The sequence below is a fragment of the Diabrotica virgifera genome, chromosome 6 (assembly GCF_917563875.1).
Source record: "Diabrotica virgifera virgifera chromosome 6, PGI_DIABVI_V3a".
NCBI lineage: Eukaryota > Metazoa > Arthropoda > Insecta > Coleoptera > Chrysomelidae > Diabrotica > Diabrotica virgifera.
In genome coordinates this window covers 96,117,428-96,129,497 of record NC_065448.1, presented here as the reverse complement: position 1 = coordinate 96,129,497, position 12,070 = coordinate 96,117,428, and the positions used below count along the sequence as shown (strand labels likewise).

At 30.9% G+C, this 12,070-nt stretch overlaps 2 protein-coding genes across 2 annotated transcripts in view; both read right to left on the bottom strand.

Moving 5' to 3' along the window:
- LOC114332919 (tyrosine-protein kinase Src64B) overlaps positions 1-12,070 on the bottom strand; it is a 699,550-nt gene that overhangs the window by 617,125 nt on the left and 70,355 nt on the right. The window lies entirely within an intron of this gene.
- Positions 5,676-12,070, bottom strand: part of LOC126886644 (uncharacterized) — a 54,560-nt gene continuing 48,165 nt past the window's right edge. The window contains exon 2 of the mRNA XM_050653636.1: positions 5,676-5,759. The gene's annotated coding sequence lies outside the window, so the exon portion shown is untranslated. The remainder of the gene's footprint in view (positions 5,760-12,070) is intronic.

The window sequence follows — 12,070 nt, the reverse complement described above, 5'->3', positions numbered from 1 at the left end:
ATCGTAGTCTTAGAAAAACCACCGGTAGAGACGTTTTGTGCTACAATTAACATTAACGCATTCATTTTGGCGTATTAATTAAACGCTTTTCTTTAGTTCAATCGTTTGGGTCAAATCTTTGGACGTCAATTTGACTACTTTTTGCTCAATGCAAATGACTAAAAATTTGCAGACATATGCATTCGCGGAAACATTACACGAATAATCAATAAAAAAATTGTTTATGTTTATTAATTGTCTAAATAAATAAACGATTTTAACGGAAAATGATTAAAATCTCTTGTTTTTTAAAATAAAGAAACTTAAAACTTTTACAGATTGTAGCTAGTTATATGAACTATACATAATTTCACTTTTTACGTTAATTGTTTACGTTATGCAATAAAGTTTCAAATTTTTTGCCGATTCCGACTAATTTTCATGTTTGTACCTACATCATATGTTTTATACATATTTTAATAAACATGACGATATATTTTAATGTTTGAAAAGAGTAAGACTAAAAAGTAAAAAATAAAAAAATATGAAAAAAAAATTTAAGAAACGCTTTTCTTTAGTTACGAGTGCCTAAAATTAAAAATATTATAAAAAATCAACTAAAAAGCAAAAAATAAACAAAATTGAAAAAATCTAACACATTCGTTAAGAAAAGCGTGGGGCAAAAACCGTTTATTCGATGAAGACGCGCCAGGCTTTTCTTTAACGAATGTGTTAGATTTTTTCAATTTTGTTTATTTTTTGCTTTTTAGTTGATTTTTTATAATATTTTTAATTTTAGACACTCGCAACTAAAGAAAAGCGTTTCTTAAAAATTTTTTTTTCATATTTTTTTTTAATAATCACAAAAATGTGCTTAAAATGTTGATTTCAAACCAATATTGAAAATTGTTATTATGAAAAGTTGTTTGGAATTAAAAACTATTAAGCCTGGATCCCGCGTACCAAAAAAGTTGATTAATAGCTTTTTTAATAGCTTAATGGTGTCTAGTCATACAAACTTTGATGAATGGGAACCCTGAAACATGGGAAAATTTAATTATGGAACGTGTCATCCTGACAAGTTTATGATTGTGAAAACTAGCAGGCTATCTTTAAGTTTATGCAATATATAATAAAAGAATAAAAAACCGCTAAACGCCGTAAAAATGATATACAATATTCCAGCTACAAAAGATCTGATATGAAAATTACGTAGCGCAAAAATGTATTTTCATTTTGATGCAAAACAAAATTCTAGTTTTATTTTAAAAGATTGTTCCATAATATTTGCTAAAGAAATAAACGCGCCACAAAAGAGTAAATTTGATACAGTTTGAATTTTGAAACTCTTTTGTGGCGCGGTTACTTCGAATTTAGCAAATATTATGGAAAAATCTTTTAAAATAAAACTAGAATTTTGTTTTGCATCAAAATGAAAATATATTTTCGCGCCACGTAATTTTCATATCAGATGTTTTGTAGCTGGAATATTGTATGCGCCACTCATTTTTACGGCGTTTAGCGGTTTTTTATTCTTGTATCAGAAGTTTTTCAAGTTATATACAAGTTAAATGTATGAAGTTGCATGCAATTTTTCCCGATTACACATTAAGCTTTGTAAATGGTCACCTTTGTCGCATTATCTCCCAAATGATCTAGTGTCCATCGAATGTACACTAGATTTTTTTCTAGTCGAAATAGATTGAATTAAAATATTGGGATGGCCGGTAAATGAACTCGGATTGCCCGTTGCAGATCAAATTTAGCGTCGTAACCACTACCACTACATAAACCATTTCGGGAATAATCGTTAATTGGATTATACTTTTGTAGCTTAATAACTTCTAAACGGCTTAACTGATTTTGATCACTAAACATGAGTTTGAAACGTATTGACAAGTAGTATCTGATGCATCTGAGGTCAAGTATGAAAACTAAAGCTGTTACAGAAATTATTGAGCTTGAAAAACCGTTTTTCCCCATAGGAAATAGATTTGATCATACTTATGAAGGGTATAACTTAAAATTTCTAATTTTCCCGGATATGAGGTAAACAACGTTAGATTCGCCTAGAGTCCTTCTACAAATGCTCAGTTGTTGGCGCAATTCGTAGGTTGAAATTTTGAGTAATTGTCGAAAAACCAAAATTTTCAAAGTTTAGTTTTTCAATTTTTCGGCTATACTGAGCCGTGTGTATGTCTGAGCTTGATCGCTTAGGCACCATTTGTAAGCTTAACTCAACCCTATTGATGTGGTGTATTTGCGATTTTCCTGTCTCTCCTTGAACCTAAGATATATACGCCCAAAAAATTTGCCATTTTGTATCTACCTAGCCCTATAGCTGGCTTACGGGTAGTCAGAAGTCAAAAATTACACCGGTTCTGAATCGACCCTCACACCCTCTTGAAACACAGAAAAAAAATTCAGATCGGTGTAACTTTTCCACATACATAAATACATACATACATACATATCCACAAACATTTTCCCCTTTTTAAATAAAAATTGAGTTCTAATTCTGAGCTCGGTAACTTTTGAACGGTATAACCGATTTTCAAAATTAAACATGCGTTGGAAAGGTAATGTGCTAATCTGATGTGCTAATGTGATAATCTGTGCTATCAGAAGCCGCAAAGGTCGAACTTAAGTTTTTGAAATTTTTGGGAGTTTTGGGGACGAGAACGAAAAACAGACCCTAAATGGGAAGGGCCGTAAAATCCACAGCCTTGGACGAAAATGGAGAAGTAATATATGGATGGAGGAGTCTTTTCCTAAACTTTAAGATGGGATTTGGCTCAATTTTCAATTCAGTCAGGTTTAGAAAATCGAAAATTTCGTGTATAAATAGGGTGAGGCAGATAAAGGTCCTAGAAATATCTCGAGAACTAAAGGCAACTGAATTATGAAAATTGGAACAATGGGGTTTTGAAAACTGATCTATTTAATGAAAATATTTTCATCAACTTGGTACTTCCGGTTATACCGGAAGTTGCTTATAACTTCGTTTTTTTTAATGGGACACCCTGTATATTTTTACATTTTTGGATTCTCCTCGATTTCTTCTTTCTTAAAATATAAGGTTTTGTAATATTATATAGGGTAGGTTAAAAGATAATTACGTTTTCTTATTAATTTCGGAGCAATATTCACACCCTGTAGGATTGTAGTAGTTTGACATAATAAACTGTATTTACGTTCAAATGATTTTTAATATAGCCTACTATTGTTAACAATTATTAGTATAGCTAAATTTTCAATTTTAGTATACAGGGTGGGTCGAAACTCGGAATGAGTATTTTCTGAGTTTTCTTAAATGGAACAGCCTATATCTTAGTATTGTAATGAAATGATAGTTCACGGTACTTTTTTATTTCTTAGGCATTCCCTATACCTAACTGCTTTAGTTTGTGCTTAATTGTTAATCGCACCAACAATTTTAAGTTCGATGGTATTTTGATAGCTCAACCATTATTGGCAATTTTAAGTATCAGTCTAGATTAATATGTATTTATTTCCAAAAAATTATTTGTGATTGAATATTTTCACGGCCAACCTAATAGAATTTCACATATTTTATGTTGCAATTAATGTTTGGCTTGAATCACCAATAACTCACAAATTAAAGCAGTTAGGTACAGGGAATGCTTAAGAAATTCAAAAGTACCATAAAATAACATTTCACCACAATATTAAAATACAGGGTGTTCTATTTAAGAAAACTAAGAAAATACTCATTCCGAATTTCGACCAACCCTGTATACTAAAATGAAAAATTTAACTATACCAGTAATTCCTAACAATAGTAGACTATATTAAAAATAATTTGAACATAAATAGAGTTTATTATGTCAAACTACTACAATCCTACAGGGTGTGAATGTTGCTACGAAATTAACAAGAAAACGTAAATATCTTTTAACCTACCCTGTATAATATTACAAAACCTTATATTTAAAGAAAGAAGAAATCGAGGAAAATCCAAAAATGTAAAAATATATATGGTGTCCCATTTAAAAAAACGAAGTTACAATCAACTTCCGGTATAACCGAAAGTAGCAGAGAGACCAAAATATTTTTATTAAATAGTTCACACCTCAAAACCCCTGTATTCCAATTTTCATGATTTTCTTACCTTTAGTTCTCGAGATATTTCTAATAGGCCCTTTATCTGCCTCACCCATAGTGTCGCATGTAGGGGTGTTATGCGCTACTGGCGAGAACTGCCGTTCTCTGGTAATTTTCAAAGTTAGATGTGCGTTGGAAAGGTAATGATCAGTACTATCAGAAGCCGCAAAGGTCGAACTTATATTTTTTAAATTTTTGGTAGTTTTGAGAACAAGAAAGAAAAACAGACCCTAAATAGGAATATACGTAAAATCCACACCCTATGACCAAAATGAAATGTTCACATATGGATGGGCAAGTCTTTTCCTAAACTTATTTCGTTAAAATTTCGTGTATACAGTGTGTCCATAAAGTAAAGCATAAATTCATTATTTCGTAAACCGGTGATATTAAGGAAAGATCCCGAAACATGTCGATTTTTATTTTTAAATTCCGATTTATTGGCATATATATCATACTAGTCACGTCATCCTTCTGGGCATGATGACGTTATCGATGATTTTTTTAAATAAGAATAGGGGTCATGTGATAGCTCATTTGAAAGGTTATTCAATTCTCTATTCACTAATATAAACATTAACATATTTATTTATACAAGGTGTTCGAAAAAATATTTTTTAATTAAAATAATTGAGACAAAAAGAAGAATGTATGTAATTTATTTAATTCAAAATACGTTTAACTGTTGTCAGAAAATAGGGAAAAATGTTTATTTGACAAATAAATATTGTTTTTCGCTTAAATTCAATGTTAAAGCTGCCACCCAAATGTCTCTTGGCAGTTTGAACATTTCGTTTAAACGAAAATCAATGTTTATTTGTCAAAATATTTTTTTTCTGTTTACTGACAGTATTAACATGTATTTTGAATTAAATACATTACATATATTCTTTTTTTGTCTCACTTATTTTAATTTAAAAAATGTTTTTTGAACACCCTGTATAAATAATCATGTTAATGTTTATATTATTGGATAGAGAATTGAATACCCTTTCAAATTAGCTATCACATGACCCCTATTCCCATTTAAAAAAATCATCGACCACTTCATCACGTCCAGATGGATGACGTCACTAGTATGATATATATGCCAAAAAAGCGTAATTTAAAAATAAAAATCGACCTGTTTCGGGATTTTTCCTCAAAGTCGCCGGTTTACGAAATATCGAATTTATGCGTTACTTTATGGACGCACTGTATATAGTGTCGCATGTAGAGGGGTTGTGCGTCACTAGCGAGAATTGCTGTTTTCTGGGGTCGCCTTGGTCGCATTCTCTCCGAAATGATCTAGTACTTACGACACCAGTGATAAGACAATCCGAGTTCATATCCCAGCCATCCTAATAATTATGTAATTATGGCCGGCAAATGAAATCGGATTGCCCAATCAAACTTAGCATCGTAACCACTATAAGTACATAAACCATGATTGATTAATAACATTGATTTTTTCGATATAAACTAAGTTTCGATAACCAATAAATCGAAAACTCTTAATTTTATCAAAAAAATATAAAACATTTTTTGCTTACGATTAATGTTTTTACCAACATTTGCGGTAAAAATATAATAAAAAATTTCCACCCTCGAGATGGGGTGGCAACCACCCCATGGTAAAAGCGTCTTTCGGCATCATATAGATTTTGATCCTTGGACTACTTATTGTCAAATTTTCAAGCAAATCGATCCATTCTGTAAAAATTGCGAAGTGAAAAGTTTCAGTTCCTGGACTAATTATACTTTTGGAGCTCTATAACTTCTGAACGGCTGAACTGATGTTGATCACTAAACATGAGTTTAAAACGTATTGACAAGTAGTATCTGATGCATCCAAGATCAAGTATGATAACTGAACGTATTACAGGAATTATTGAGCTTGAAAAACGGATTTTCCCATAAGAAATAGATTTGATCATACTTATGAAGCCTATAACTAACAAATTCGAATTTTCCCAAATATGAGATATACACCGTTAGACGCATCCTGAGTCCTCCTACAAACGCTCAGTTATTGGCGCAATTCGTAGGTTGAAATTTTGAGTAATTGTCGAAAAACCAAAATTTTTAAAGTTTAATTTTTCAGTTTTTCGGCTATGGTGAGCAGTGTGTATGTCTCAGGTTGATCGCTTAAGCACCATTTGAAAGCTTAACTCAACCCTATTGATTTGGTGTATTTGCGGTTTTCCTGTCTCTCCTTGAACCTAAGATATGTACGCCCAAAAAATATGCAATTTTGTATCTACCTAGTCCTCTAGCTGGCTTACGGGTAGTCAGAAATCAAAAATTAGACCGGTTCTGAATCGGTCCTCAAACCCTCTTGAAACACAGAAAAAAATTCAGATCGGTGTAACTTTTCCACACACATACATACATTACATACATACAAACATTTTCCCTTTTTTAAATAAAAATTGAGTCATACTTCTGAGCTCGATAACTTTTGAATGGTATAACCGATTTTCAAAATTAAACATGACGTTGGAAAGGTAATGATCTGTGCTATCAGAAGCCGCAAAGGTCGGGCTTAAGTTTTTGAAATTTTTGGGAGTTTTGGGGACGAGAACGAAAAATAGACTCTAAATGGGAAGGGCCGTAAAATCCACACCCTTTGACCAAAATGGAGATGTAACATATGGATGGACGAGTCTTTTCCTATACTTTAAGATGGGATTTGGCCCAATTTTCAATTCAGTCAGGTTTAGAAAATCGAAAATTTCGTGTATATACAGGGTGTCCAGAAACTCTACCGACAAACGAAGACAGGAGATTCTTCAGGTAATTTTAAGATAATTTAACCCAATTCACTTAGTCCGAAAATGCTTCCTAAGGGAGCTAGACCTCTTTGAAGATGGCGTCTTGTAATTAGTTTTTCTTAAATACCTCCAGAACGCTTCCATTTAGAAAAACAAAAATTCGTACGCGTATTTATCTTCAAGATATAAATCTAATTTATCCATTGCAAATTTCTAGTACCGATCATAGGCGTCCGTTTTGGGTAGGGCAACGGTTATTTTTTCGGATAACTTTTTTATCTTTAACTTTTATGGATTTCTGACACTGGATTATTAAATTGTGAAGTATTGTAGTACTAAAATGTACTCTTGTTTTAAATCGGTAGGACACACCGTTTTCTAGAAAAATCGATTTGAAAATTTTTCGCTTTTTGAATTAAAAAAAAATTTCAAAAAAAAACTGTTTAGAAAGACGAAAACTGGTACATTTATTTATATTCCAGTGATAAATCGATTTCATTAATTTCGAATTTCTAGTACTGATCATAGGCGTCCGTTTTGGGTAGGTCAACAGTTATTTTATGGCATAACATTTTTGTCTTGAATTTTTGAGCATTTTTGACATTAGATTATTATATTATGAGGTATTCGAGTACTAAAAGTTACTCTTACTTTATGTTGGTAAAATACTTCGTTTTTTGTTGAAAAGTTCTTTCATTTTTTTTTTTCAAATTCCAAAAACGAAAAACGTTCAAATCGATTTTTCTAGAAAACGGTGTGTCTTACCGACTTAAAGCAAGAGTACCTTTTAGTACTAGAATACCTCACAATTTAATAATCTGGTGTCAAAAATGCATAAAAGTTAAGGACAAAAAAGTTATGCGATAAAATACCCGTTGCTCTACCCAAAACGGACGCCTATGACCGGTACTTGAAATTTACAATGGATGGAATCGATTCATCTCGGAAAAGTAAATATACATACCAATTTTCGTTTTTCTAAATAGAAGCGTTCTGGAGGTATTTAAGAAAAACTAATTTCATGACGCCATCTTCAAAGAGCTCTAGCTCCCTTAGGAAGCATTTTCGGACTAGATGAATTGGGTTAAAATGTCTTAAAATTATATGAGCAATCTCCTGTCTTCGTTTGTCGGTAGAGTTTCTGGACACCCTGTATAGTGTCGCTTGTAGGGGTGTTGTGCGCCACTGGTGAGAACTGCCGTTCTCTGTGGATATGAAAAAATGTTTGTCCGACAAACATGTTGGGCAAGTCCGACACGTAGGACATGTCAAATGACAAAAATTATATTGGTGGTAAATAACAGTCTGATTTTTGCATGAGAGTTTAATGAAACGGTGACAAATCAATTGGAAGTTTTGTCCGACAAAATACATGGGACGTTTTCGTAGTTTGACGTTCTAAAACTTCCCCTGTTCCAAAGTTTGTGCGACTAGACACCGTTAAGCTATTAACAAATTTTCAGCTTGCTATTAATAAACTTTTTTTTGGTACGCGGAATCCAGGCGTATACGTTTCAATATGTAATTAAATACTTGTAATTGTAAATATTGAGAACTATTAAGGTACTTTACTCTTAAGAGAAATTCATATTTTTTGGCATATCTCGTATAAAATTAATAAAATTTGATATCTGATGGTTGAGTTATAGATTTCAGACTATACAGAGCTTTTTATGAAGAACAACTTTTTTCTTAAAATTAATAATCAAAAAATTATATATGAAATAAATAAAAATGATGTTGGTTATCCATAACTTAAGAAAAATTTGCAATTTTTTAAATTAGAAACGTGTAATTGCATATATATTATTTAATCATAATTCTTAATTCCACACAACTTTTCATATAAGAGTTTTCAATACTGAGAAAAATAAAGATACTTTACTCTTGAGTAAAATTGATATTTTTTGACATACCTCGTATAAAATTAATAAAATTTAATAACTGATGGTTGAATCTAAGGTCTTAGACCATACAGAACTTTTTATGACGAATAACTTTTTTTCGTAAAATTAATAATAAAAACGTTTTCCATGTGTTTCCAACTTAAGTAGACACGCGTATATGAGAAAAAAAACTTGTGTTCCTAAACTTATTTGATGTGTTTATGTGATGTTCAATAGCTATTTGTATAACAAGGGAGGAAAAGGCACATTACTCCCATGTTATACATATGATTTTTCCACCTTCCTCAAATAACAAGTCATTTTTTCATTTTTACTTAATTTATTTATGTAACTAACCAACAAAATTTATTAAAACTAAAACTAACAAGTAGGTACAATATAACTGTCAACTGTCAAATATAAGTCAAAATATTAATGTAAACATTGTTAAATCAAAATAACAATTTACTGTTTTTTACCATTCTGCAAAATATAGGGTGTTTTATAAATAAACGTTAAAATGTATAGATACTTACGTAATAGAAAATAGATATTGTACAGGGTGTCAATAAGTTATATTTCATGAATGAAATACCATGACGTCACTTTTACTTTTCCTCCCTAGGGAGGAAAAGTACCACTTTGCTCCCCACAATCAGGTCCGGAAAAGTACCACTTTGCTCCACACAATCAGGTCCGGAAAAGTATACTTTCGGTAGAGGTAGGTGGAAAACTTGTTTACGTGATGCGTTTACACGCAAACTAGGTGCTCAAAATATTGAGGAAGCTCCACTAACAAATAACACTGAAGTTTTAAGAAAAAGTATTTTAAAATTATGTCTTATAATTCATTTGCATACCGTCCATATACATAAAAATGACAAGTGTATAAATCAAGTTGATTACACTGTAATAAAAGAGATGGATATAGAAATTCATTCAGTAAAAGCGTATGTAAAAGCTAATTAGAATTATTTTATTGCTATATAGACATAAAATATTTACATTTAAAATTATCTTATTGCTAGAAAAACATAAAAGTAGGAAATAAAGGAGAAAGGGCAAAAGAAATTATACATAAAGGACTAAAATCTTCCAAAAATCACATTAGTAGAAAATGCTATTACTAACCTGTATACAAGCAAAAGTAATTTACTATTATAGGAATGGGCCACAATTTTACTTTCGCCTTAAAATTAAAATTTCGGGACAATGCTTTTTAAATGCATTAATTTTTTTTTCGAATCCTGAGAAAGTTAATATGTATGTATGTATTTTAGAAAAATTTAAACGCAGAATGAAAGATTACATGATTACCGAGGGCTGAAAGTCCCTGAGAATAACCAAAAAGTTTCTTTTGAATAAGATATTTGAAATTAAAAATCACACTAAATTTTCTCTTTTTTTCACCCCTGTGACTTATTAAAATAAACATTATAGGAGTTTTCAGGGACTTCAGCCCTCGGTAATAATGCAATCTTTCATTATGCGTTTAAATTTTTCAAAAATACTTATTAGTTTTATCAGGATTTGAAAAAAAAATGAATTCATTTAAAACACATTGGCGCGAAACTTGTCGTTATAAATGTAGAAAACATTAAAAAATAGAAACAAATTTAAAAAAACTGAATATGTATTGGCATACGCATTCGCGAATGTAGGTAGCAGATATTCGCATTTTCATTCGTATTCGCGAATGTTAAAAAAATTACATTCGTTACATCACTAATTTATAATATGTACTCAGGTATTTTCTGTACTACCGAAACCTTTTTATAATCATGGAAATAGCAAAACATGAATAGTATATTCTTAAAAAATAATGCTTCTCGAGTGCCAATAAGAAAATCCCAAGTGAGTGAGTTTGAACAAGATTAATTTCACATTTCCTTCTGATTATTATTCTAAATTATACACAAGATCTAAATCTCATCCCCCCATTTCCTTTGTTTAGCCACCACTGACGCGGTCGACAATCAGCATGCTCCACATACCAAACAAGATATAACTGTAGAAAGTACCTACTCACTCATAACAATAAGGTAATTAGTTATTAGAGTTTAAACATAAATAATAAATTGAATTACCGAGACAAGATCTTTGCGGAATAAAAAACAGTATTTAAGTCTGTCAGTAATGCATTTATATAACTTTCGATTTTGCAGTAATCAGATAAAAATAACAATCTTGCAATATTGTGCATTGTAAACATTAAACGCATTCTTTGCTGTTTAAAAATCACTTACTTACTTTTAATGTTAGAACTTTTTTTGAAAAACAAAAATAAACCTTTTTTTGAACACTTTAAAAAAGTTGTAATGAATTTTATCCGAAAAGTCCTCCGTTTTTTGGTTATTTCACATTGAAATATTCGATTTGGAATTTGACGAAGAACCTACGCTACTATTAGCTACATCTTTGCTGCTACTCTATAGACTTCATGCATACACCATTTTTTTCAAATTTTCATAAGCTATATATTTGCTAAGAATATTTTTTTCGATAAAATACTTACTTTTTAAGTTATTTGCCATAAACCGTCCAAAAACATGTTTTTTTTTGTTAAAAATGAACAAATTCACTTGCAAATAACTCGAAAAGTAGTGAGTTAGTGAAAAACTCTATAGAACAAAAGTTGTTTAGAATCAGTCATTTTATCCAATTCCGGACTTATTTTGAATGTATATTTTTCACAAAATTATATATTTTTTACAAAAATGGAGGGGATGTAGAATTGTAAACTTTTTCTTATATAATAATAGACAATTTCAACTACATATTCCCAAATTTTCGTCCTTCCTTTTTTTTGGGGTCAGTTGTTCTTTGATCGGGCTAAATAGCAAACTTTATATAATATATGAAAAATGTTTTAGTCCTGTCGCCAGTGGGGGTACAACGGCCTCCTTAATTCAGATGGACTTACCCAAGTTTTTTTTTATGTATTTTGACTCGTAGAACACGAATTTTTTGGGTAACAGTCGATCCGGATGTCGAAAAGATTGTTATAAACAAAGAACTTGAGGAATCACATAACAGCGATTATTCGCAAAACAAAAGATTGTTTTGTATTTTTTGGGTCATTCTAAGCAAAAAATGTTTTTACGAGTTTTTTCGTAGGATGCATAGTTTTCGACATAAACGCGGTTGAACTTTCAAAAAATCGAAAAATTGCAATTTTTGAACCCGAATAACTTTTGATTAAAAAATAAAATAGCAATTCTGCTTACCGCATTTGAAAGTTCAAGTCAAATTCTATCGGTTTTGATTACTTTCATTGCTCAAAATTAATTTTTTTATTGTTAAACAAAGCTATAAACACATAGTGAT